This window comes from Magnolia sinica, chromosome 6 (assembly GCF_029962835.1).
Source record: "Magnolia sinica isolate HGM2019 chromosome 6, MsV1, whole genome shotgun sequence".
In the NCBI taxonomy this organism is placed as follows: Eukaryota; Viridiplantae; Streptophyta; class Magnoliopsida; order Magnoliales; family Magnoliaceae; genus Magnolia; species Magnolia sinica.
Genome location: NC_080578.1, coordinates 68,299,951 through 68,327,321, shown reverse-complemented (window position 1 = coordinate 68,327,321; position 27,371 = coordinate 68,299,951). Strand labels below are relative to the sequence as shown.

General features: G+C 37.0%; 2 non-coding genes across 2 annotated transcripts; one reads left to right on the top strand and one right to left on the bottom strand.

The window, feature by feature from the left end:
• The first annotated feature begins 727 nt into the window (after window positions 1-727).
• On the top strand, window positions 728-835 carry LOC131250188 (small nucleolar RNA R71). Its single transcript, XR_009173117.1, has one exon. It is a non-coding gene; the product is annotated as a small nucleolar RNA R71 (small nucleolar RNA).
• Window positions 836-5,910: 5,075 nt separating this feature from the next.
• On the bottom strand, window positions 5,911-6,018 carry LOC131250203 (small nucleolar RNA R71). The gene has a single exon (XR_009173132.1). It is a non-coding gene; the product is annotated as a small nucleolar RNA R71 (small nucleolar RNA).
• Window positions 6,019-27,371: the final 21,353 nt, after the last annotated feature.

Below are 27,371 nucleotides of genomic sequence, written 5' to 3'. Positions count from 1 at the left end.
CGGTTTTGGGTTGGGGAGAGGCTAGGTCGGAAGGATCCATTTCTCCCCAATTGATTTTTTTATCTTAAGCCCTTATATGGCCTTTGTAAGGTCTTGAAAGGCTTGCAGCATACCCTGATTAAAGAGCTCTTGGTTTTTCATATATTTTAAGACCGGATCCTCTTGAGGTTTCCTTTAATTTAGAAATTGGTTAAGGATCCCTTGAGGAGTAGCAGTTTGTCCGTTCCTCCAACTGAAATTTAGATGGTTCCTCCAACTTGAGTTATATGTATTTGAGGTGGGTCCACTAAAAGGTCTTTAGTAGTTGTTTACGGCATTTGATTGCTCATTCAGTATCTCTTAAAAATAAGGAATTGTTGGACAATTTTCAGTTGTATGTATGTTATGAGCATAAATACCACATACAACTTTCGCAGCCTTTTCGGGTTCTGCCTTCTTAAGTTCCATAGCCTCGACTTTTCTTGTGAGTTTGGCCAATCTTGCATTTATATAACCTTCATCTTTTTAGACATAAATTCTTCCCCTTTCCATTGATTGAGTAGGCTTAGAAGTGATAGTTCTTGACGAGGTATCCCATGATTGCACATTTTCAGCGAGTTTATCAAAATAATCCCACGCATCATCGACTTCCCTATTCATGAATTCCCCATTACACATAATCTCCACAAATTGGTGCATGAATGAGGTCAATCCTTCATAGAAAAAGCTCATTATCTACCATATTTCATAGCCATGTTGTGGACATGAATTTATGAGATCCTTAAATCGCTCCCAACATTGGAAGAAGGTCTCATCTTCTTTTTGTACAAAATTCATGATTGCTTTCCTTAAGGTATTCGTTTTATGATATGGAAGAGCTTTTTAAGGAACTCCCTTGTCATCTCAGTCCATGTGCCAATGGACTGTGGTCTTAAGGAATGTAACCACAACTTAGTCTTTTCTTTCAAAGAGAAAGGAAACAATTTTATTCTTACTGTGTCCTCAAACACGTTTGGGAAGTGTAATGTAGATATTATCTCATCAAACTCTTTCATATGTAGGTATAGACTTTCAGATTATAGTCTATGAAACTTAGGAAGGAGTTGGATCACTCCCGGTTTAACATCCATAGTTCTTAAATTCAATGGAAATATCATGCAGGAAGGTGTAGTCACCCCCGCCGGTTGTAAATAATCTTATAGAGTACGAGGCGGGGGTGCATGATGTACCTCATTCTCATCCTGGGCCTCCTCAATTGAGTGTTGAGGTTGATGTGCAACCATCACTTCTACTGACTCAGAAGATCTCAGGTGGTGTCTAATCCGGTGATGGATAAGTAAGCCTTCAACTAATCCTCCTTCACTGAAGAGACGAAGAGTGTTATTACGAGCCCAGTTGGGCATGAAACACTCATAAACCCCAAACAACTAAACAAAACTAAACCTAAAAAGAAAAAAACTAAATAATATAAAGTAAATAAGCAATCTAGAAAAGATAAGAGAGAGTTAGAGAGAAGTTACCTGATTAGGGTTGTTATGTTAGGATTCTACAAAACAGAAAACAAAATTAGTTTCTAGAAATAATTAGAAAAATCCTAACCTAAAAGCATATTAGAAAAATAAACCCTAATCTTAACCTAATTCTAATGTTAATTAATCTTTGAAAAACGTAGCCATAGTCCCCGACAACGGTGCTAAAAACTTGTTCACAACCCCAAGTGTAGGGTCATGATGTAGTAATCACTCGATCAGACCGAGGTCGAATCCACAAGTACTAAACTTGTACGTATTCTGAAAATAATTAGAACTAGAACTAGAAGAAGATCTAAATCTAAATCTGGAATATAATGGAGAAATTGTGAATAGTGTTGATTAAATCTATTAATTGAAAGGTGAGAACTAGGGTTCCAAGGATCCACTTGTAGCTAACAGGATGTTACCTTCCTTGATTCAAGAAACACAATTGGAATTGGAGTCCTATCTTATCCAATTTAAATCAAATGTCTGAACTTTTCATTGACCTAGCCCTCAATGAAGGAGTGTTGTGATGATTGGAAGGGATTCCATCACCCTACCATGCCCAGAAGACGATGATGAACAACAAGATTTACCAATCTCACAATCTCAAAATAGGAAAAGAAGATATTCAAAGCCATCATAACATCTATTATAATTTGAGTCACAATAAATCATAGAAAACTAAAAATATTCCTTAAATTCAAACTAGAAGTCAATGATGTTCAAGAAAAATAAGAATCAAAGTAAGAAAATCATCTTAACACGCTACAAGCTTCACCTTTTAGCCCTAGCTAAGAGTTTTAGCCAACTATAGACATGATTGGATCTAAAACCCTAAAAGAAAGCATTAAAAATAGAAAAGGAAAGGAGAAAAACTCTTGGAAGGCTGCTCTACCCTTTGGCTTTGCTTCTTAAAACCTAATTCATGTTTAGAAGTCCTTGAAAAATCTATATTTATAGCCTTGTCCGTCTAATTTCAGAAAACTGCCTCACATTTAATCACTCCGCATAACTCTGCATAACGCCTTCGATGTCATCGAACAGCCATCGATGTCATCGAACGTAACTGGAATCCGAACGTCATGCCTTTTCGCACTGTGTAACACCTTTCGTACTGCGTAACTCCTCTAGTCATTGAACATACCTTCAATGTTGTGTACAGAGTGTTCTAGCGATTTGCTCTAAAAATTCACAAAAATATCAATGTCATCGATCAGGTCTTCGAGTAATCGAATCATTGCTTCGATGTCATCGAGAAATGATTCCAATTTTTCCAGTGACCAAACTCGATTTTCATGTAACTCTTCGATGTCATCTACCCATGTTCGATGTCATCGAACACTGGCTTCGATGTCATCGAACGGTGGTCGATGACATAAATAGTGAAGTTCAAATTCTATGAATTTATGCACTTTGCACTTTCGACTTTCTTCTCCATTTGGTTTTCTTGAATCTTGGGGTCTTGAAATATTTAATCTTGGTCTTCTAAGATCCATCCCTTGCCTTGGTGATTCTTAAGCATCAAATCCATGCTTTTGTCATTCTTTTCAATCTAAGCTCTCAGATTCACCTTGTAATACAAACATGTACAAAATATACCCATTAAGCATTATCATATTCATAAAACCAAGATATAAATGGGGGAAAATATGCAATATTTGACACTTAACAGTCACCAAATGGGTCGAGGTGATCTCGTGTTGGAATAATGACCATCACACGGTCATTAGATTCTTAAAAGAAAATATCTTATCCCAATTTAGAACTCTTCGAGCCATCATAAGTGATGAAGGATCTCACTTTTGCAATAGGCCATTCAAGGCATTAATGAAGAAATATGGCACTTCACATAAAGTGAGTACTCCCTATCACCCACAGACAGGCATTTAAGCAAAATTTTTAAATTGGGAGATCATTTTTTTGGAGAAAACGGTTAACCTCGATCGTAAGGATTGGTCAATTGATTGACCAATGCATTATGGGCTTACCATATAGCTTACAAGACTCCTTTTAGAATGTCCCCTGTTGAGTGTCAAATATTGCATATTTCTCCCTATTTATATCTTGGTTTTATGAACATGATAATGCTTAATGGGTATATTTTATATATGTTTGTATTATAAGCTGAATTTGAGACCTTGTATTGAAAAGAATGTTAAAAGCATGGATTTAATGCTCAAGAATCACCAAGGCAAAGGGATGGATCTTAGGAGACAAAGATTAAAGATTTCAAGACCCCAAGATTCAAGGAAACCAAGTGGAGAGGGAATGAAGTCGAAAGTGCAAAGTGCAGAAATTCACAAAATTTGAACTTCACTATCTATGTCATCGACCACCGGTTGATGACATCGAAGCCAGTGTTCGATGACATCAAGCACGGGTCGATGACTTCAAAGAATTACATGAAAAATCAAGTTTGGTTGCTGGATAAATTAGATGTAGTTCTCGATGATATCAAAGCCTTGTTCGATTGCTCGAAGACCTGCTCGATAACATCGAAGGCAGTTCGATGACGTCGAGATTTTTGTGGATTTTTGGAGCAACTCGCTAGAACACTCTAGATATATTCTCGATTGCTCGAACACACTTCGATGACATCAAATGACTGTTCGATGACATCGAAGGTATGTTCAACGACATGAAGAGTTACGCAGTGTGAAAGGCGTCATATGGTGTGAAAAGGCATGACTTCCAGAGTCGATTTACATTTGATGACATCGAATGCTGTTCGATGACATCGAAGGCGTTACACAGAGTGCGTAAATGTGAGGTGGTTTTCAAAGACGATCGGATAAAGGCTTAAATATGGGTTCTTTAAGGAGTTCTAAGCATGAATTAGGTTTTCAAAAGTAGAGTCAAAGGGTGGAGTAGACTCCCAAGAGTTTTTCTTCTTTCCTTATTTATTTTTAATATTTTATTTAAGGGTTTTAGTTTCAATCATATATATGGTTAACTAAACCTCTTAGCTAGGGCTAAGAGGTGAAGCTTATAACATGTTGGGATGATTTTCTTACTTTAATTCTTATTTTTCTTAAACCTCATTGATTTTTAGTTTGAATTTAAGGAATATTTTTAATTTTCTATGATTTATTATAACTCAAATTACAATAGATGCTATAATAGCTTTGAATATCTTCTTTTTCCATCCTGAGATTGTGAGATCAGTAAATCCTGTTGTTCACCATCGTCTCCTAGGCATGGTATGATGATGGAATCCCTTCTAATAATCACAATACTCCTTCATGTGTGACTAGGTCAATGAAAAGTTCAGATTTGGTTTAATTGCTACATCTTCTAATTGGATAAGATAGGACTCTAATTGCAGTTGTGTTTCTTGAATCAAGTAAGGTAGCAACCTGATAGTTATAAGTGGATCCTTGGGGCTCTAGTTTCCTTTGATATTTGATACTTTATTCACAATTACTCTCAACTATTCTAGATTTAGATTTACATCTTCTTCTAGTTCTAGTTCTAGTTATTTTCAGAATACATACAAGTTTAATCCGCTTGTAGTTCGACCTCGGTCTCACCGAGTTATTACTACATCGCGACCCTACACTGGGGGTTGAGAATAAGTTTTTGGCGCCATTGCCGAGGACTACGGTTGTGTTTTTTTAAAAGGTTAATTAGTATTAGAATTAGGTTAAGATTAGGGTTAATTTCTGCTTTGTTTTTAGGTTAGGATTTTCTGAAATTGTTTTTAGAAACTAACTTTTTTTTATTTTTTGAGAATCCTAACATAGCAACCCTATTGTAACTTCTCTCAAACTCTCTCTTATCTCTTTAGGTATCTTATTTACCATAGTTTTTAGTTTTCCTTTCTCTTAGATTTTAGTTGTTTAGTTATTTGAGGGCTGCGAGTGTTTCATGCCTAAGTAGGTTCGTAATAACACTCTCTGTCTCTTAAGTGAAGGAGGATTAGTTGAAGGGTTGCCTACCCATCACCAGATTAGACACCACTTAAGATCCTCTTAGTCAGTAGAAGTGATGGCTGCACATCAACCTCAACACCCAGTTGAGGAGGCCCAGGATGAGAATGAGGTGCATCATGCACCCACACCTCGTACTCTACGTGATTATTTACAACTGGCGGGGGTGAGTACACCTTCCTGCATGATATTCCCATTGAATGCAGGAACTATGGATGTTAAATCGAGGGTGATTCATCTCCTTCCTAAGTTTCATGGACTAGAATCCAAAAGTCCATACTTGCATATGAAAGAGTTTAATGAGATAATATCTACATTTCACTTCCCAAATTGTCTGAGGACATAGTAAGACTGAAATTATTTCCCTTCTCTTTGAAAGAAAAGGCTAAGTCATGGTTACATTCCTTAAGACCATAGTCCATTAGCACATGGGCTGAGATGACAAGGAAGTTCCTTAAAAAGTTCTTCTCATATCATAAAATGAATACCTTAAGGAAAGCAATCATGAATTTTGAACAAAAAGAAAATGAAACCTTCTTCCAATGTTGGGAGCGATTTAAAGATCTAATAAATTCATGTCCACATCATGGCTACAAAACATGACAGATAACAAGCTTTTTTTTCTTTATATATATATATATATATATATATGAAGGATTGACTTCATCCATGTGCTAATTTGTGGAGATGATGTGTAATGGGGAATTCATGAACAAGGAAGCCAATGATGCGTGGGATTATTTTGATAAACTCGCTGAAAATGTGCAATCATGGGATACCTCGTCAAGAACTACCACTTCTAAGCCTACTCAATCAAAGGAAAGGGGAGGAATTTATATCTTAAAAGATGCTGATTATATAAATACAAGATTGGCCAAACTCACAAGAAAAGTCGAGGCCATGGAACTTAAGAAGGCAGAACCCAGAAAGGGTGCAAAAGTTGTTTGTGGTATTTGTGCTCGTAACATACATACAACTGAAAATTGTCTAACAATTCTTGCCTTTTAAGAGATATTGAATGAGCAATCAAATGCCGTAAACAACTACCAATGATCTTTTAGTGGACCCACCTCAAATACATATAACTTAAGTTGAAGGAACCATCCAAATTTCAGTTGGAGGAATGGACAAACTGCTACTCCTAAGGGATCCTTAACCAATTTCCAAATCAAAGGAAACCTCAAGAGGATCCGTTCTTAAAACATATACAAAACCAAGAGCTCTTTAATTAGGGTATGCTGCAAGCCTTTCAAGACCTTATAAAGGCCATATAAAGGCTTGAGACAAAAAATTTGATTGGGGAGAAAGGGATCCTTCTGGCCCAGCCACTCCCCAACCCAAAACTGTAATATGAAATAAGGGACCCAAGCTCTTTAAACGATTTCAACGAGGGCTGAAAAACCCAAGGACCTGGAAGAAATTGAGAATGATAGACCTAACAATGCCCCACACGAGGAAGAATAAAAAAAAGTGAGTAAGCCGATTGCACCATTCCCCCAATGGTTGATTGCACCAAAACCTCTAACTAACTCTCAGGATATTATAGAGGTGCTTAAGCAAGTAAAAGTCAACATCCCTCTACTGGATGCTGTGAAAAAAATCCCCTCTTACACCAAATTTCTGAAAGATTTATGTACAACTATGAGACAACAAAGTATTTAAAAGAAATTTTTTCTAACAGAAAAGGTGAGTGCCATCCTCAAGCAAGATGTGCCACAAAAATATAAAGATCCTTGTAGCCCAACCATCACCTGTATAATCGAAAATTACCAGATTGAGCATGCACTTCTTGACTTAGGAGCGAGAGTTAATTTGATTCCTTTCTTAGTATACGAACAATTGGGTTTAGGTGAATTAAAATCCACCTGGACCACATTACAACTTGCTGATCGTTTAGTCCATGTATTGAGAGTGATGATCGAAGATGTGTTGGTCCAGGTTGACAAATTCTACTATCTAATAGATTTTATCATTTTAGATACTCAACCCATCATAGATATAAGCATTCAGATCCTCGTCATCCTTGGTCGCCCATTCCTTACTACATCCAATACCATTATTAATTGTAGGAATGGAATTATGAATTTATGTTTTAGAAATATGACATTGGACCTCAAAATCTTTTTCAACATAAGAAAATAGCTAGAGGATGAGGACGATAGCCACAACATTAATATGATCGATTCTTTCGTGAAAGATAGAGCACTTCTGACTTTATCTCTGACACTCTAGAGACATGCTTGGCCCATTTTCCTGATTTGGATGATGACACGATTAGGGAGATGGATACCATGCTTGATGCTGTGCCGGTACTTGAAGTTAACTGGTGAAGGCTATAATTTGAGAAATTGCCCCAAACTGATGTAGTGCCTCTATCGTCTAGCTTCAAAGCACTGAAGCTTGACCTAAAACCTTTGCCCGCTAATCTTAAATATGTCTATTTAGGTTAAGATGAGATATACCTGGTGGTGATTTCTTCCCACCTTGAAAACAACAGGAGAGTGTGCTTATTTCCACTCTCATTGAGCATAAAGGACCCCTTGGATAATGCAAAAACCTCCCGACAACCACAACGTTCACTCAATCTAAATATGAAAGAAGTGGTTATGGCTGAGGTACTTAAGTTGTTGGATGTGGGTATCATATACCCTATATTCGACAGTCAATGGGTGAGTCCAACTCTGGTGGTCCCTAAGAAGTTCGGAATCACTATCGTAGCCAATGCTGACAATGAACTTATGCCGACTAGAGTTACTACTGGTTGGAGAATGTGCATTGACTACAAAAAGTTGAATACTGTCACAAGAAAGGACCACTTTCCTTTGCCCTTCTTTGATTAAATTTTGGAAAGACTAGCTGGTCTCTCTTACTATTGCTTCCTTGACGACTATTCGAGGTACAATTAGATTGAGATAGCCCTTGAAGATCAAGAGAAGACAACGTTCACATGTCCCTTTGGCACATTTGCTTACTAGAGGATGCCATTTAGACTATGTAATGCCCCCGCTACCTTTCAGCGATGCATGTTGAGTATATTTTCTGACATGGTAGGGTAATATTTAGAGGTCTTCATGGACAACTTCTCTGCCTTTGGGCCATCCTTTAGTGAATGTCTGGAAAATCTTAAAAATGTGCTAAAGCTATTGTTTCGACAAGAAACAAAAGTATTTCAATAGGGGAATTATCATTCAATAATAACAAAGAAAGAATGAGAGAACAATCATCATGAAGTATTCATTCTGAATTCATTTACATCCTTTTATCCTTTGATTCCAAGATAAAATACTTATGATAAAAGAATACAAGTATTGAATGAGTTTAATAATGATTTCGATAGCATTTCGCGTTGTGATTTGTTCATCTTAGCAAGAGGAATATTGTATAGATATGAACATCTTTCATCTTCTTCTTCTATTTATTTGGAATATGAGCCAGAATTGTAAAAAATGCTTGTATGCTTGAAGAAAAACTTGTCTATTTGAAGGAATTTAAGGATTCTGGTAGCATCTTTGCTCCTTTGTATCGAACCCCGCACAATAACATGTTGTTGCGCGGGCCAGCACAACAAAATATTGTTGCGCAGTCCGGTGCAATGGATTAAAATCCACTTCCTCTTCTTCTACTTCTTCTCTGTAGTACCTTTGGAGTCTTCCTTCTTCTTCTCTAGAGCTCTGATCTTCTTTATCGTCGCTGTTGTTGTGTGCAAATGAGAGAGGGAGTGAGGTATTTATAGGCTTCCACACGTGCGAATCCTCGATCTCCATGTGATGGGACCCACTTCACACAACATCTTAGTTATCCAGACTTTTATAGTCTAACTGGTGTTGCACGAGTGCGCGCAACCAACATCCTTTGCGAGGTTTTGCGCAACACAACTATTTTAACATTTTTCTTTCAACTTTCTTTTCTTCATAGTATCTTGATCATCATCACATTTATATTTATTGTTATTTTTATGTCTCTATAAATGCCCTCTTGATCCTTTTGTTTGTTATTCTCCTTTAGAACAAAGAAATACGATCAACTTACTATTTTTCCGTGCTCATATGTCATTATGTAGACCCGCGTGACACTCAATCGGGTCCCACTCAATCACTGTCGGGTCCATTCTCTCTATAAATACTGGACTTGACTTATTCTTTTTCATTCTCACTCTCTTGTCTAAATTCTTGCAAAACAGACTTTCTCCACACAACACACTATCTTTGCGTGCATACTTCGCGCAACGATTATCTTCCGTTTAACAAAATTCTTCATTCTGCGTGCCTCCGTGCAACAATCATTTGTTGTGCGCTCTCGCGCATTCATTTTCCCTTCTGTGCAAAGAACTTTAGAAGTTTCAAAATCTTCTAAGTCTTGAATGCTTCCTTTACTTTTCAAGACTTTCTATTTGGCCTGATAACTATCGATTTATAAATATGCAGCACTCAAAGACTTTATCTTCAAGAAGAAAGAATCACCCATCTTCTTTAGGATGTAAACAAACTTTTCAGAACACTTGGTACTGTAAAGAGATTAATGAAGAAGTCTTGGAGTTTCATGACCCTTCAGAGAATGATATAACTATCATCCCTATCAATTTGCGATATCATAAGTCGATTTCACGTAGCGAACCATTTAATTAAATGACTTGAAACAGTTTAGTTTCTATGGATAACCAGATCATGAGAGAGTCAAGGATTTTAGAAAGATATCTGGAAGAGAATGGATCCCATTAAAGAGTCGGTAGAATTCATAAGATGCGATTCTTACGCCTATGTTATGACCCTTAGTAATCATTTCCTGCTCATTACTTTGAAACTACTCAACAACACTTCTTTACTGAAAGATCGTCTTGGAATATAGAAAGATTCTTGTCAATAGGTCTTTTGTCTCCTCAAAATTTCTATAGTGCTTGGGCTCGAACCATTACTCAAAAATATACTGCCGTTCTGGAGCAGATTAACCTTTTTGATGCGATTATAGCCACATCAGAACATTTTTGCGGAGATACAGCTATCTTCAGAGGCTTCCTCAACCACTGGTCTCTAATTACCAATTCATTTCACTTTCCTTTAGGTGAGATTAACATCACCTTGTGGGATCTTATTTACATAGTAGGCCTTCCTATCATGGGCAATATCTTCGATGCATATATTCCTTCGAATGAGGAATTTACTCTCATTTCTATAGGAAATAATAGATCTGAGATTTTAAAGACCACTCTCGAACTCTTCAGAGAAATGGTTAATTTTCCACAGCCTGAAGAAATTAGTTCCCTTTACTGGTTGGCTCATTTCTCCTAAAAACTACGATATATTTCTCTCTTTCTACTTTCATTTTCTGAGTCTTCATCTTTTATACATTCGTATCATCTCGTTTTAATAATTGTATCCTCATCTTGATAGCTTTGCAGGCCATAATCATCGAGACCTCAAGATTATTCGGGAGAATCTTAAGAGCACCACCGAATATAGTTCTTCTTGCGAATTAGCCGCTTTCTTGGCTTACTAATTGAGCTTGGTGATATTTTCTGACTCGAAACAAATAGATATCATCAGACCATCTCTCTTTATAGTCATAGGTGCAATGGTAGAGGGTCAGAAGTACTCGTTAGCTCCTCCAGTTCTTTGCTTATTATATCGTACTTTCGGAGATGTTATTTCTGACCCTAGAGGTTCAATGGCCAGATCTTTTCCAGTTTGTGCTCCTTGACATTTCTTCATAGGGTGGGTAGGAGTGTATTTTCCTTGGACCTTTGCTGATTCTAAAAGAGCCTATTCAAATCCTCATCGGCTTCCGCTTTAGCATTATTAATTGAGGAAAGTGATCAAAGAATCAAATGGTTGGGTTACCAGAAAAATAGAGAACAGTGATCATATCGACTTCTTTTAATTTCCATTTACTAGCTATCTAGAAGATATCGAAGTGACTGATGATGATTCCATCTCTTCTGGTGAGCATTCATTCCTCGTTTCTATCAGGTTTGACACTCTTCCTTTGAGGGAAGGTAGCACATTATTGCGTGAACCATATTATCCAAGTAGATTTGCTCATCAATTTGGATTTGATTAGACTATGCCAGAGACCTGCGATATCGTTATGAGATCGATGAGAAGTTATGGCATTGGGCCATATAACTGGGCCTGGGCCTTGATATGGAAGCAACTTTTGAGTGTTCATACTGTATCACGCTTCATAATTCTCGGTTATAACTATCCTATTCATGCTTCTTATTGCTGGATGTGTTGGTGGGCTCATCAGTATTATTTAATACAAAATTATTATCCAGTAGATCATGCCACATGGATTCCTCCACCTCACGTAAGAAATTACCAGAAAGACCAAGGCATTAGTTACTTTGAAGAAACAAATCATGCCCCCTCTCTAAGCCAATTTTGCATAAAGATTTTTTCAAAAAATAATATTTGTGAAGTAAAACCTGCTAATACTCTTGAAGGATGGATAACCTTTGGTACTCCTTTGAAGAATTCAGAGAGCACACCTGAATCTTCAGATTGTCTAGAAGAGAGTGATAATTCTTTGTAATTCCATCCTCCTCCACCTTTTGAATTTTACGAAATAACCTTCCTTCATCACTAGAAAAGTAAGAGACAGGAAGACATCGTCGTTCTCTTCGGAAGGATATGCATATTATAATTGAAGACTCGTAATCGATCTTAAAGAATTTTGACTTTAGAATAGAAAGTAACAAGTATTTTGAACAAACTTACTATTACTGTAATTTAAACCTAATTTAAGAGAAACACATTTCTGTATGTTGTTTAATCAATGTTTGAGATTTTCATGATTTATTTTATCATATCAGGCAATTGCATATTTGAGCATATCTTAAGTAAAATAGGCGAACATATGCATTTGTAGCATTTTGATACTATAAGTAGTTTAAGCTCTTGAGTAGTAGAGCTAATATACGTTTGACTGAACATACTTTTGACTGGACTTAACTTGATTTGACTTGACTTGATTGGACTTGACTTGACTCGACTCGACTCGACTCGACTCGGCTCGACTCGACTTGACTTAACTGAAACTTTCACACACAGTTTAAGCTCTTGAGAAGTGGAGCAATCACAATTTTTCAAACTCTTAAGTAGTTGGAGTTGGGTCTTATGCAAGTGGTCTTTGTAACTCTTATGAGTTCGCTAAACTATTGCAACTGGGGAGTTCACAAACCACGATCCATTAAAGGGGTCTAGTGAAGCTACCAGGGTAGTGAACTTAGTAAGTTTTACACTCAAGTTGGCCACAGTAACTCTCTAGAGTTTATGAGGCTCGCAAGGCTACCTTAAGAGTACTAAATCTAAGGCTGCCAGTTCATCGATGAGGGGGTAGCTCGTTTAAAGGACCCGTCCCCATGAGTTTCTACTGAAATCAAGCCGAGAATCTAGGGGGTCTTATGCATTGTCGACCTATCTATGAACGAGCCAAAGAGCGCACACTGTAGCTCTCTTTTTCTTCATTTGCAAGGTTAGACCCATTCATGGGAGGGCATTTTCTCTCACCTTCCCCTGTGGCGCTGTCGGAAGCTATACAGACGACATTGGTCTCATACATAGTTGGCCGTATAGGCGCACTCTGCTGGCTGCATGGGTCTAAGCATGTGATGGAATTCGTAGGCTTTTTAGGGCCAGTGGCTTCTCACTACCACCCGCATAATATTTGATGTATCATCGATTGTGATAGGTCTTATACGTGATTGGCCGTATAGGCCCACTCCACTGCCATAAGTGATAAATCGCCATCACTATTATAGGACTTATGCGTAACATTCTGCTACCGTAACTGATAAATCGCCACTGCCGATAATAATATTTATGTTTAAAATAGTGTATCAACTTGGCGATAATATTAGTCTAATGATAATGGCTTTTGTAGTAATAGTCAGCGACGATTAGCGATGGTGATAATATCAATTTGGCAATAATCCTCGGTGCTTGACGATAATCGACGATAAATTTGATATATTTTGCCGATAATCATCAGCAATAATATTGATTTTTCAATAATATCATCAACACTCGGTGATGGTTGGTGATAATATTGTTCTGCTTGAGATAACTTTGATGTACTTGAGGATTTGCCTTTTATTCATTCATATATGAAGAAGAATACATTGCATTGCCTTTTGAGGCTTTTTCACCATTCTAGTTGTCTTGCCCCCTTTTGATTAGGAAGTATTATACTGATAATCTTCGTAATCAAAACTGCAACGATCTTTAAGGATAATATATTTTGATGAAATGAGCATTGTCATGCATACTTGTAGTTCCACACTTTAATCTCAAAGATATGAAGAGTCGTGTCCATATTAGAATATGGCTTTTATTTCCAATGACCATAATTATCTTCAATCTGGATTACGTGCTATTACTTGTTCTCTTATAATGTATGTTTTCCTTATAACTATTTCACCATTGTCCATCATTTCTTGTAAAATTTTCTTCAAGACGAAGCAACTCTCAGTTTAATGTCCAAGAAAACAATGATAGTAACAGTAATCATTTTCTCTCATTTTCTTCATTTCCTTTGGACGTTTTGGCCATAGCAGTTTGATTTTGCCTGTAGCCAATAATTAATTCATCATGGGAAGTATATCAGCTTCTTCAAATGTACACTTTTCACAGTTCTTGAATTGTCCAACTCTTTTCTTTACTTTCTCCACTATAGAACTGCTCATATTTCCTTCATCGAAGTTCCTTTGTATAACTTGATAGTTCTTCATTTCTCTTTCTTCCTTGACATTACCAGTCAAAGTCTTTTTAAAATCTTGAAACAACCGGTTCATATAGAAATTGAACACTTTCATACTGAGCTTTTCTAGATTGCAAGCTCTTACAATTAGATCTTGAAAGGTCTGTATATTTGGGCCAACAAGACCCAATGCAATATCTGGTCTTATACATTCTATACACAGCTTGATTTGTTCTTCTTCTTTTGCAAGTTGTAGACATAATGCCTCCAGTATTCTCCATCGATTGATGAATTCATTGACCGATTTGTCTTCTCCTTGGAAAATGGAAACTAGGTCATTTAAACTGATTTCTTCAAAGGATGACCCAGGAAGTTGCGAATGATAGCGAATCTTTTTGATGAAATCTGCTATAGGAGGTATCGTAAATGGCAATTCTCTAGTCATAACAGTTTTCCCTTTATCTTTCCAGCTCTTTAACGGATCTTTTGCAGATGTTGCATTTACAGTCACTTTCTTTTCTCGTTTTTCATCTTTTTCATTACTATCTCATGTTGTTATATCATTCTTTGTAACATATCCTTCAGTGTAAAGCAATTTTCTATGGGATGTCCAAATAACGATGATAACGACAATATTTATTTTCTTTTGTCATCTCAACTTCTTCTGGGCGTCTGGGCTGAGGTAGTTGGATGGTTCCGTCAGCCAATAATTATTCCATCATCAGCAAAACATCTTCTTTTTTGAAATCGTATTCTTTGTGATAGTCATATGATCGAGGTCGTTTATCATTCACACAGTCTTTGTAATGGTTTGAATCTTCTCTTTTCCTCGTTTCTCGCTTATTGTAAAAGGTATCTCTTTTCTTTTCCCGATCAACAACACTTACCATTGATCTATTTGATCCTCTTCTTTCTATTCTATTTTGAAATACTGACATTTTCTTAGCCATCAACTCTAGTGAATGTACCTTTGTTGCAAGATCTCGGAAGGTTCTTATATTAGCACTTGTGAGACCAAAAGCAAGCCCTGGTTCCATGGAGTTTAGGTACATATTTACTTGTTCTTTTTCTTTGGTAACTGTCTGCATGAAGCCCCCAAAGTTTTCCATCTATTGATAAATTTTTCTACAGGTTCATTTTCTCTCTGTCTCACAGAAGCCAATTCCGCAATACTGACATCACGATCTAATGAAAAGAAATTGGATATAAACGCGTCTTGCATCTGCTCCTAAGTTCGTATCGATTCTGGCGCCAGATTAGAGTACCGCTGAAATGCTTTACCTGTAAAGGAAGAGTCGAATATTCACAAACAGTATTGTGAAATAGTGGAGAAGTTACCCATTGTCATGATGAAGTGCACAAGATGTTCTTCTAGAGATCCATCTCCATTAAACTTTTGGAAATCTGGATGTTTGAAGTTGGCTAGGAATGGCACATCCTCCACTTCCTTTGGATACGGCGTTCTTTAATAGAATCTCTTAGTATGTTCACGTTCTCCGACAACTTCTACGACCATTTGTCACATTTCTTCTTGTATCGTTGTTCTGGTAGCCGGAGAAGACTCATGTGATCCTACTCTAGGTGGGCTGTAAGCTTTTGGGTCATTGTTCATGTCCATTCATAGCATTCATCACAGGCGGAGTCGCCACTTGGGCTACGTTGTGAGTAAGAGTAGCCAAAGCTTCTCAGAGACTTCGACACTCCTCCATTAAAGTTCTTTGAGCTTGTACCATCTCGGCCATGCACTCATCAACACTTGGTGGTCGAGCTTGACTGGCTCCTGCCATATACATAGTGGCTTCTCTACTCCTTAACGAAGCTATTGTCGGGGTGGAGTATAAACGTATTGGAGTGGTAGGGCTTGATAAGAGAGAAGTTTTATCAAGTTCTACCTTGTTTCCATAGGATTTGACTGATTGCGATGTAACTTACAAAGGCTTTGCTTGCGAAGATACACAGGATGGTAACTCTTCCATATATAAGTGATTTGCCCTTTTCTTTCCTTGTCCATCGGACATTTACGACAGGCAATGCTGGAAAATCATGCGACGTTAGGGAGCAGGAAGATTTCCATGGGTAAAGTGTTAGAAGAGCAAGTGCAGGATTCTTCTTAGCTGCATTTCTTGTTACCAGACTCCAATCCTTTGTGGTGGAGTTAGTTTGATGGCCGAATGAGATTAAACCTTTGACTTCCTTTTGGAAATGATGATCCATTCGTCTTTTCTATTTTATGCAAGTGGTGATGCTAGATCACTCTAGCGACAACTTGTGGAGCAATGTTCTTAATGAGAATCATCTCCTTTTTGATCAGTTGGTTCTTCGGGTTCTGAGATTGATCATAAGCATATTCTACTTCAAATCCATTTGGAGTGAAGTAGAAAATTGTTCTACTTTTAATGGTTGTCATTAATTGTACCTGTAGTACATGTGTTATATTGTAGTTCTGTCAGAGGTCGTAAAATGATATCGATTAGTATTTAATAAAAATGTACTTTATCTTAGAGATTAAAGGGAGGATGTTCCCGTCGAGAGTCGCCATTTTTGCATCAAATATGACGCTAAACAATGATGAAGTTCTCTAAATAGTTTTGAAGTTAATATTAAGTAAGATAAATAATTCCCCAGCAGAGTCACCATTTTGTTTCAACAAGAAACAAAAGTATTTCGATAGGGGAATTATCATTCAATAATAATAAAGAAAGAAGGAGAAAACAATCATCATGAAGTATTATTTTGAATTCATTTACATCCTTTTATCCTTTTATTCCAAGATAAAATACTTATGATAAAAGAATACAGGTATTGAATGAGTTTAATGATGATTTCAACAGCATTTTGAGTTGTGATTTGTTCATCTCAGTAAGAGGAATATTGCACAGATATGAACATCTTTCATCTTCTTCTTCTATTTGTTTAAAATATGAGCTAGAATTGTAGAAAAAGCTTGTATTCTTGAAGAAAAACTTGTATATTTGAAGGAATTTAAGGATTCCGGTAACATCTCTGCTCCTTTGTATCGATCCCCACACAATAACATGTTGTTGCGCGGTCCAGCACAATGGATAAAAATCCACTTCCTCTTCCTCTTCTTCTTCTTCTTCTTCTTTGTAATACCTTTGGAGTCTTTGCCTTCTTCTTCTTCTCTGATCTTCTTCGTCGTTGCTATTCTTGTGTGCAAATGAGAGAGGGAGTGGGGTATTTATAGGCCTCCACATGTGTGAATCCTCGATCTCCATGCCATGGGACCCACTTCGCACAACATCTTAATTATCCAAACTTTTATAGTCTAACCGGTGTTTCGCGAGTGCACGCAACCAACTTCCTTTGCGCGGTTTTGCGCAACACAACTATTTTAATATTTTTCTTTCAACTTGCTTTTCTTCATAATATCTTGATCATCATCACATTTATATTTATTGTTATTTTTATGTCTCAACAGCGATGTGAAGAAAAGAATTTAGTTTTGAATTGGGAGAAGTGCCATTTTATGGTTCCCAAGGGGATAGGGCTTGGACATATAATTTCGTCCAAGGGAATTGAGGTAGACAAGGATAAAATTGACCTTATCTCTAACCTACCTCCACCCAAGAGTATACGTGACGTGCGATCCTTCTTAGGACATGCCAGATTTTATAGATGATTGATAAAGGACTTTAGCCACCTCTCTCATCCTTTATGTAATCTCCTTCAAAAGGATGTACCATACGAGTGGACTGAGCAAAGCCAGGAAGCTTTCATTAAGCTCAAGGATATGTTGACTACCGCACCTATCATGCAGCCACCTGATTGGAGCATCCCTTTTGAGATTATGTGCGACGCGTCTGTCTATGCTATTGGGGTAGTGTTAGGCCAGAGAAAAGAGAAGCCCTATATGATTCGCTATGCGAGTAGAACTTTAAATTTTACCCAAGTAAATTACTCTACTAAGGAGAAGGAACTCTTAACCATAATGTTTGCTTTGGACAAATTTAGGTCCTACTTGTTCGGATCTAAAATCATCATTTACACTAATCATGTGGCGCTTAAGTACCTTCTTTCTAAGAACGATGCAAAGCCTCACTTGATAAGATGGATCCTTCTACTCCAAGAGTTCGACATAGAAATACAAGACAAAAAGGGAGTAGAGAACGTAGTGGTTGACCATCTCTCTAGGCTTGATTTTCTTGATTCCCTTGAGCTGACACAGATAAACGACATGTTCCCTGACGAACTTTATTTAAACTCTCCCAATTACCTTGGTTTGTTGACATTGCAAATTATCTTGCCACAGGTTTTAGGCCGACATATTGGACTACAAAAGATAAGAAAAAATTCTTTACCAAGTTACGTAAGTTTTTTTAGGATGATCCTTATCTATTTAAAAATTACCCAGACCAAATTCTAAGGAGATGTGTGGCAGACAATGAACATTACAGTGTTATCTCCTTTTGTCACTCTCAGGCCTATAGTGGTCACTTTTTTGCTAAAAAGACCATGTAAGTGCTTATACTTAAAGTATATTTTAGCTTGTCAAATTTTGTAGTCCAGTTACGATCGCAAGCTTGACTGAAGACAAGCTATAAACTCGATCAAGCATTTGGAAAGAAGGCTCAACATCTCAAAGCAAGACTTTCATGATTCAAGGTTCAGAACACTTCGTATGAGTCAACCTACAGGTGGTATAAACCTAGTTTGGCCATAGGTTAAGGGTATTTCACTCATGCATATTTAGAATCACATTTTATGTTAAATACACTCAAGTTAGTCCAGCACAAAGTCCGGTTTAGCCAGCCTAACCTGTTGGGCTAACCCTACAACATTCGGTTAAAAAGACAGATCTCAAAAGCTCCTTTTGCGGTAGGTTCGGCCAGCCCAAGGTAGTTTCGGTCAAGTTTCCAGTAATGGAACAAAATCGGATCTTAGACAGTTAGGCTAGCCGAAGCTCCTGTTCGACCAGCCCAACTTCCTGTTCGGCCAGCCGAAGATTTGAAAGATTTTATTCCGTGATTTTCAGATTCTGATTGGAATGTAATCTTTGAAGTTCGGTTAGCCGAACTGAATCTTGGGCTAGCCGAACTACACAGATCCTTGGCTATAAATAAAGGCTTTCTCTTGCTCTTTAAACCATAAAAATTCATAATCCTATATTGTATTGTTAATAGAAATCCTTCAAGCCTCCTTAAGCTATTTGTGTTGTAATTCATATTTTATTATTAGCTTATTCTATTCTCCTTCTCACAGTTCGATTAAACTGTTTTTAATAGAGTAATCCATACTCTACTTTAAAAATAGGGAGAATCGAATCTGCAGCAATAGGGTTTCATTCATTTAATTGAAAATCTATTAGATCCCTTTGTATCTTTTTGGGTTGAACTCATACAACGACTTCATCAATATCCCAAGAAGAAGATCACTGCATTTAACCTACAACTACGACTTCGACTTGCCAAATCAATGATAAGTATTGTCTTTTATTTTATTTCAATTTGGGTTTTTCTGAGATAGCCCGAAAATCTCAGCGGGTTTGTTTGTGGTGATCCTGTAAAATCAAAAAGTGGGTTTGATTGTGATAGCCCGTGAAAATCGCAATAACTGTATAAGGTTGTTAAGGTGATCCTGGAAAACCTTGAAATAATGAAAGCCAAAATTGCGAGGGTAGTAATTTTGGGAGTGGAGTAAGTTGCCTTGAGGCACCGAACCATTATAATTCTTTTATGCATTATGGTGATTGCATTTTATTATTTGTGTTATGGTGCTTTTCTTATTCTTTGCAATTAGTTTGATATTTTAATTTCAAAGACGTCGTGACATAAGGTTATCCTACCTAAATCTTTTAGGTGTAAGGTTGTCCTATGAACTATTTGATATCAAGAATTTAATACTTTGCAAAATTGCATTACATTAATTTATTTTTCGCATTATATCGAAATATTTGGCATTGTCCTATTCACCCCCCATTTAGGACATCTATAACTCGTCTCTTCAAGTGGTATCATAGCGAGGTTGCTCTTTTTGATGGCTCGAACCAGTCCTATTGGAATGTCAAATTTCAATAGTCTATCCATTTCTATGCCACCACCATTTGATGGCTCGAACCATTCCTATTGGAAAGCTAGAATGAGGATCTTCCTCAAATCTATTGATGAAAGTGTGTGGAAAGCTACCATGACCCAATGGGTCCCTCCAATGTTGGAAGTAGTGGGTGAAGATGGAACTAAATCCATGAAAGTACAAGTTTATAATCAATGGACTCCAGGTCAGACAAGCGAAAATAGTGCTAATGTAAAAGCACTTAATGCTATCACTTGTGCTTTATCACCAGATGAGTTCAAAAGAATCATCTTGTGTGATACAATAAAATAAGCTTGGGATATACTTGAAATGACACATGAAGAAACTAACATTATCAAGAAATCTAAGATTCAAATCCTTACAATAAGGTTTAAAGAAATCCATATGGAAGAAAATGAATCATTCATGGATTTCTTCACTAAACTAAATGACATTGTTAATTCCATGTAGGGTCTTGGAGAAAAAGTCCCTGAAAGCAAAGTGTGTGTAAAAATCCTCCGATCGCTTCCTGACCGGTTCAATTCTAAAATCACTGCTATACAAGAATTGAGGGACACTAATACAATGAAGGTAGAGGAATTAGTAGGATCTCTACAAACCTATGACTTAAATTTTAAAGCTCCCAAAAGTAAATCCATTGTCCTAAAATCCTCAAAATCTAAATTAAAAGATTTAGATAATGAAGAAAATGAGGATGATATGGCTATGCTTGCTAAAAAGTTTTATAGGATTTTAAAAAATAAAAATAGATCTGATTTTCAAAAATTGATTGACAAAAGAAATGGAAATTGGAAATCTAAATCTAAAGACTCTCAATGTTTCAACTGTTCTAAATATGGGCATTTAGTTGTGAAATGTCCTAAAAAGGATAAATCTAAAAGAAGAGGCATGATGGCCACATGGGATGAATCGTCTGAATATGAATCCAATTTAGAAACTGACAAATCAGATCATGAAACTGAAAATGATTAAAAGGCGTTTATGACCCTAGTTAGACTTACTTCCTCAAATGAAGATGAACCATCTGATTATGAAATGCCAGGAATTGATGTTGAAAATGAAGAAGATCTTCAAGTAGCCTATAATGCCTTATATAAAGAAAGTTGTAAGATTGTAACAAAATTAAAAATTCAAAAGGATAAATTTACAGATTTAAAATTAGAACTTGAAAAATCTGTTTTGGAGAAATCATATTTTTCTAATTGTTTTGAGAAAACTAAACTTGAACGCAATCTTAAAAATTTTAAAATTGAAGATCTCGAAACTGAAAATAAAAATTTACAATGAGAAATTACTTCTCTAAAAAATTCTAAAGAGACTTGGATGTATACCTACAGTGACACGAGACTTGAAAAACTATTATCTACGTCTCGTCAATGTAACAACAAATCTGGCTTGGGTTATATCAAGAGTTGTTCAGAAAAATCTAAAAATACTGCTCCTATGTTTGTTAAAGGTGAATCTTCAAAATCTAAAGAAGAAACTACAAAGGAAATAAAGGAAAAACCTTGTTAAAAAACTTTTTATCTAAAAACTAAGTCCAATTATCAAAAGAAAAATTATAATCCTTCTCTTATAGATAAAATAGTGGACTTACTTAAGGAACTCTTGAAATTGATGAGAGTAAATGAGAATAAGAAAAAATATTTCTCTCAAACTAATCATGTTATTAGAGATCCTCCTAAACCCAAAACCATATTGAAATAGGTTCCAAAAAATAAGTGTCTTGTTATCCACACAGCTTTCAAAGCTAGTAGCCATTCAAGATGGTATCTAGACAGTGGTTGCTCTAGACATATGAAAGGTGATAAGGCGATACTTTCAGACATCAATCACATTGATGGAGGTTCAGTAACATTTGGAGATGATAGTAACTGCAAAATCAATGGAAGAGGTAATGGAAAACTTCCCAATCTTCCTTTTTTAAAGATATTTTATATGTTGAAGGTTTGAAACACAATTTGTTAAGCATATTATTGAGGGTCAAATATTGCATATTGGACCCCATTTATATCTTGGTTTTATGAACATGATACTACTTAATGTCCTATTTTACGCATGTTTGTGTTGCCAGGTGAATTTAAGAGCTTTGATTAGAAAAGGTGCTAAAAGCATGGATTGGAAAAGGTGCTAATAACATGGATTTAAGAGGCAAATATTGAAGATTTTAAGGTCCCAAGATTCAAGAAAACTAAGTGGAGAAGGAACGAAGCCGAAAGAACAAGTGTAGAATACACATTGACTATGTTATTGAGCACCGTTCGATGACTTCGAGGACACATTCGATGATATCAACCACAGGTCGATGACATTAAATTTATGAAGGAAAATCAAGTTGATTGCTGGACAAATTAAAGACGTTTTTTGATGACTCGAAGCATTGCTCGATGATATCGAATTTTCTGGGGAATTTCGGCATAACTCGTTGGACATATTGGGTACCATTTTCGATTACTCAAAGTACTCCTCGATGACATCGAAGATCTACTTGATGACATAGAAGGTCTTTTTGATGACATCGAAATTATTGAAGAAATTAGAATAATTCTCTGGACTATTTTAGACACATTATTGATTCCTCGAATAATGTTCGATGACATCGAAGGCCTCTTCGATGACAGTGAAGATAGCTTTGATAACATGAAAGGTTGCAGAGTTCGGATGAAGCTACAAAAGCGTGGAAAAAGTATGTATAAAAGACACCTTGTTCGATGTCACTGTACAAATCGAGCGAAGCTACGCAGAGTTACACGGAGTGTGTAAATTTGAGGTAGTTTCTGGATTTTTCCAAAGAGGTGTAAAAGGAGGTGTTGCACAACTATAAATCGGAGTCCCCAGGGCATCCCTAGGCATAAGAATCTAGAGTTTGAGGACTGGAACAAAATCATGGAGAGCTGTCGCCAAGCATTCTTCTTCTTCCTTAATTTTTCATGCTTTCTTCTAGGATTTTAGTTTCAATCCTGTCTATGGTTGGGTAACCCTCTTAGCTTGGGCTAAGAGGTGAAGTTTGTAGCGTGATGAGATGTTTTCTATTGCTTTGATTCATGTTTAAGTTGAACTCTCTTTGATTCTAGTTTGATATTTAAGAAATACTTTCAGTTTTTGATTTTTTGTTGTGACTCAAATTACAATAGATCTGCAATAACATTGAGTATGTTCTTTTCATGTATTGAGATTGTGAAATTAGGAAATCTTATTGTTCACCATCGTCCCTTGGGCATGGTTAGATGACAGAATCCCTTCTAATCTTCATGATTCTCTTATGTTTGGTTCTGAGATTGGTATATCTTATTGTGAGCCATTGTCTCTTGGGCATGGTTTTGTGATGGAATCAATTCCAATTCTCACAACTCTCATCCATTGAGAATTTGGTCAAAGGAAGTTCAGATTTGGTTTTACTGAGATATCTTCCAACTAGATAAGATAGGACTCTGATTCCAGTTGTGTCCTTGAATCAAGCATAGATTGCCCCGATCTCTACAAGTGGATCCTTGGAAACCCTAGTTCCCACCTTTCAATTTCTTAAGTTTTTGTTACATAATTCACAATTACTCTCTCTATAATTTCAGATTTAGGTTTTCATCTTTTTCTAGTTTTATTTCTAGTTGCTTTCAGAATATACATGAGATTAGTTCTTATGGATTCGACCTCTGTCTTACCTAGATTATTACTGCATCACGACCCTACACTTGTGGTTGTGAATAAGTTTTTGGCGTCATTGCTGGGGAGTAACAGTTGCATGTTCTGAGATTAGCTAGTTTTGGAATTAGTTTAAGATTATGATTTTTCTATTATCTATTTTTGTTTTTAGAAACTAGGTTGCTTTCTTTATTTCCTTTTTAGAAACTAACTCACTTTCCTTTCTTTTGCAGGGTCCTAACATAGAACTTTCTAATTGGGTAACTTCATTCTAATTCTCTCTCTCTTTCTAATTCTAGATTTTTATTTCCCTTCTTTCCTTTAGGTTTAGGTTAGAATATGAAATTGAGGGCTGAGAGTGTTTCATGCCCAAGTGGGTCCTTGACAACATTCAACGTCTTTTGAATGAAGGAGGATTAGTTGAGGGGTTATCTATCCATCACAGGATTATACACCACTCGAGATCCTCAGAGTTAATTGAGGTTATGGTTGCAAATCAACCTATAAATCAACCAGTGAATCAGCTACAACCTCGAGTTGTGGAAGTCCAGGATGAGAATGAGGTGCACCATGCACCTCTGCCTCATACTTTACGAGATTACTTACAATCGGCAGGGGTGAGCACACCCCCATGTATGGTTTTTCCAGGAAACACAGGAAACATGGATATTAAGCCTGGAGTGATCCAACTCCTTCCAAAGTTCCTTGGACTTGAATCTGAAAGTCCATACCTGCACTTGCAAGAGTTTGACGAGGTGATATCCACTCTATACTTTCCTAACGTGTCTGAGGACACGGTCAGGCTGAAACTCTTTCCTTTCTCCTTGAAAGAGAAAGATAAGACGTGGTTGCACTCACTACGTCCGCGATCTATTAGCACATGGAATGACATGATGAAGGAGTTCATGAAAAAAATTCTTTCCATACCATAAGACGAACACCATCAGGAAGTCAATCATGAACTTCGCCGAAAGGGAAGATGAAACATTCTTCTAATGTTGGGAGCGGTTCAAGGATCTTGTCAGTTCATGCCCACAACACGGTTTTGAAATGTGGCATATTACAACTTTCTTCCACGATGGACTAACATCTTTCATGCACCAATTCGTCGAGACGATGTGCAATGGGGAATTCATGAACAAGAATATCGATGAGGTGTGGGATTACTTTGACAAACTCGCTGAAACTGCACAATCATGAGACATCTCCCCAAAATCTAGCATCACATCTAAGCTTACTCAAGTAAGGGAGAGAGGTGGGATATACTTGCTGAAAGAGGATGATGATATAAATGCTAAAGTGGCCAGTCTCGTAAGGAAGGTCAAGGCCATGAAACTTAAGAAGGATAAGGCTAATGAAGTTGTTTGCGGTATCTGTGCTTGCAACATACATACAACTGAAAATTGCCTAACGATACTTGCTTTTTAAGACGCACTGAACAAGTAATCAAATGTCATGAACAACTACCAAAGACCTTTCAGTGGACCCATCTCTAATACATACAATCCTAGTTGGAGAAATCATCCGAACTTTAGTTGGAGGAATGAACAAACTGCTACTTCTCAAGGAATCCCTAACCAATTCTTAAATCAAGGGAAACCTCAAGAGGATCCGGTTTGGAAACATATTTAAAACCGAGAGCTTATCAATTGGAGTAAATTGCAAACCCTTTAAGACCTATCAAAGGCCATATAAGGGCATGAGACAAAAAATTCAATTGGGAAAAAAAAGATTCTTCCAATCCAACCTTTCCCCAATCCTAAACCACAATATGAAATAAGTAATCCAAGCTCTTTAAATCAAATGGAGCAAGCTAAGTCTATCACCACTCTTAGGAGTGGGAAGATAATTGACAAATCTATTCCGGTAAGGGCTAAAAAGTATAAGGACCTGGAAGTAGATGAAATTGATAGACCTAACAACACTCCACATGGATTAGAACTGGAGCCTCTAAGTAAGCCGATTGCACCATTCCCCTAATGGTTGATTGCACCAGAACCTCTCTCTAACTCTCAGGACATTCTAGAGGTGTTGAAACAAGTGAATTTCAATATTCCTTTACTGGATGCGGTTAAACAAATAGCTTCATATACTAAAATTTTGAAAGACTTGTGCACGACTAAGAGGTAGCAAAGTATCAAGAAGAAAAATTTTCTGAAAGAAAAAAGTGAGTGCCATCTTAAATCAAGATGTACTATAGAAATACAAAGATCCCGGTAGCCCAACCATTGCTTGTATAATTGGAAATTATCACATTGAGCACGCACTTCTTGACTTAGGAGCGAGCGTAAATCTGGTTCCTTACTCGGCCTACGAACACTAAGTTTGGGTGAATAGAACCCGAACCACATTACAACTTGCTAATCGCTCAATTCGTGTACCGAGAGGAGTAATTGAGGATGTGTTGGTCTAGGTTGATAAATTCTACTACCCGGTAGATTTTATCATCCTGGATACTCAACCTATCGTGGAGATGAGCACTCAAATTCCTATCATCCTAGGTCGCCCATTCCTTGCCACATCAAATGCAATCATTAATTGCAAGAATAGAGTCATGAGTTTGTCTTTTGAAAATATGACATTGGAGTTGAATATCTTTTTCAATACGGGAAAGCTGTTAGAGGATGATGACGATGCCCACGACATTAACATGATCGACTCTTTCGTGGAAGATATGACACTTTTGACCTTATCCTATGACCCTTTGGAGATGTGCCTGGCCTACTCCCATGATTTGGATGATGATATGATTAGGGAGACGGGGACCATGCTTGATATTGTGCTGGTACTTGAAGTTAATCGGTGGAGGTCACAATTTGAAGATTACCCCAAACTGATGTAGTGCCTCTACCGTTTAACCTCAAGGTACCGAAGCTTGACCTAAAACCTTTACCCTCTAATTTGAAATATATCTATTTACGTCAAGATGAGACATACCTGGTGGTGAATTCTTCCCACCTTGAGTACGAATAAGAGAGTATGCTCATTTCTACTCTCATTGAGCATAAGGGAGTCCTTGGGTGGTCGATTGCGGACCTCAAGGTAATTGACCCTTCGATTTGTACTCACCGCATTTATCTAGAGGATAATGCGAAGACCTCTCAACAACTATGATGTAGATTAAATCCAAACATGAAGTGGTTAAGGCCGAGGTTTTTAAGCTATTGGATGTGGGTATCATATACCCTATATCCGATAGTCAATGGTGAGTCCAACTCAGGTGGTTCTTAAGAAGTTCGGAATCACCATCGTAGCCAATGCTGATAATGAACTCGTGCTAACTAGAGTTACTACTGGTTAGAGAATGTGAATTGACTACATAAAATTGAATACCGTCACGAGAAAGGACCACTTTCCTTTGCCCTTCATTGATCAAATTTTGGAAAGGCTATCTGGTCATTCCTATTATTGTTTTCTTAACGGGTATTTAGGCTACAACCAGATAGAGATAGCTCTTGAAGATAAGGAAAAGACCACATTCACATTTGACTCCTTTTCTTACCGAAGGATGCCATTCGACTATGTAATGCCCCCGCCACTTTTCAGCGATGCCTGATGATTA